Source organism: Lolium rigidum, chromosome 3 (genome assembly GCF_022539505.1).
Source record: "Lolium rigidum isolate FL_2022 chromosome 3, APGP_CSIRO_Lrig_0.1, whole genome shotgun sequence".
NCBI lineage: Eukaryota > Viridiplantae > Streptophyta > Magnoliopsida > Poales > Poaceae > Lolium > Lolium rigidum.
The window spans coordinates 242,030,004-242,031,998 of record NC_061510.1 but is presented as its reverse complement, the minus strand read 5'-3'; positions in this window follow the sequence as shown (position 1 = coordinate 242,031,998).

Genomic DNA, 1,995 nt, shown 5'->3' with positions numbered 1-1,995 from the left:
ATCACTCTTGGTGAAGCAACAAAGCTTCTTGATAATATGATGATTAATTACTGCGAATGGCACACGGAAAGAGCTCCAGAAGGTAAGAAGGTAAATTCTGTCGAAGAAACCTCTTCCTTGAGTGATAAGATTGATGCTATTATGTCTATGCTTGTGAATGATAGGACTAATGTTGATCCTAATAATGTTCCGTTAGCTTCATTGGTTGCTCAAAAAGAACATGTTGATGTAAACTACATTAAAAAATAATAATTTCAACAACAATGCTTATCGGAACAATTCTAGTAATAACTATAGGCCATATCCTTATAATAATGGTAACGGTTATGGTAATTCTTATGGGAATTCTTACAACAATAATAGGAACACACCCCTGGACTTGAAGCTATGCTTAAAGAATTTATTAGTACACAAACTGCTTTTAACAAATCTGTTGAGGAAAAGCTCAATAAAATTGATATTCTCGCTTCTAAGGTTGATAGTCTTGCCTCGATGTTGATCTTTTGAAATCGAAAGTTATGCCTAATAAGGATATTGAAAATAAAATTGTTACTACAGCAAATGCCATCGAAGTTAGAATTAATGAGAATATAAGATTGATGGCCGAATTGCATGCTAGGTGGGAAAGAGAAGAAAATGAAAAACTTGCTAAAGAGAATAATGTAGCTAAAGTTTGGACTATTACCACCACTAGTAATGTTAATAATTCACATGTTGCTGCACCTCCTACTATCAATGGTAAAATAATTGATGTTGGCAATGTTTCCACTCCTAGTGCAAAGCGTGCAAAATTGCCTGAAACTGCTAAAACTGCTGAAACTGCCTGTGATAAAACTGCTGAAATTTTTTCCAACATTGGGGATGATGATCCCATTGCTTTAGATTATAATGGTTTGGATTTTGATGATTGCCACATCTCTGAAGTTATAAAGTTCTTACAAAAACTTGCTAAGAGTCCTAATGCTAGTGCTATAAACTTGGCTTTCACAAAACATATTACAAATGCTCTCATAAAAGCTAGAGAAGAGAAACTAGAACGTGAAGCTTCTATTCCTAGGAAGCTAGAGGATGGTTGGGAGCCCATCATTAAGATGAAGGTCAATGACTTTGATTGTAATGCTTTATGTGATCTTGGTGCAAGTATTTCCGTTATGCCTAAGAAAATTTATAATATGCTTGACTTGCCACCATTGAAAAATTGTTATTTGGATGTTAATCTTGTTGATAATGCTATAAAGAAACCTTTGGGGAGAGTTGATAATGTTCGCATTACCGTTAACAATAACCTTGTCCCCGTTGATTTTGTTGTCTTGGATATTGAGTGCAATGCATCTTGTCCCATTATATTGGAAAGACCTTTTCTTGAACTTGTTGGAGCTATCATTGATATGAAGGAAGGTAATATTAAATATCAATTTCCTCTCAAGAAAGGTATGGAACACTTCCCTAGAAAGAGAATGAAGTTAACTTTTGATTCTATTATTAGAACAAGTTATGATGTCAATGCTCCATCTCTTGATAACACTTGATACACACTTTCTGCGCCTAGCTGAAAGGCGTTAAAGAAAAGCGCTTATGGGAGACAACCCATGTTTTTACTACAGTACTTTTATTTTATATTTGAGTCTTGGAAGTTGTTTACTGCTGTAGCAACCTCTCCTTATCTTAGTTTTGTGCATTGTTGTGCCAAGTAAAGTCGTTGATAGTAAGGTTCATACTAGATTTGGATTACTGCGCAGAAACAGATTTCTTTCTTCGTCACGAATTTCGACCTGCCTCTCTCGTAGGTAGCTCGAGAAAAATATGCCAATTTACGTGCGTGATCCTCCGATATGTACGCAACTTTCATTCAATTTTGGCATTTTCATTTGAGCAAGTCCGGTGCCTCAATAAAATCTGTCTTTACGGATTGTCTTGTTTTGACAGATTCTGCCTTTTATTTCGCATTGCCTCTTTTGCTATGATGGATGAATTTCTTTGTTCCATTAATGTCCG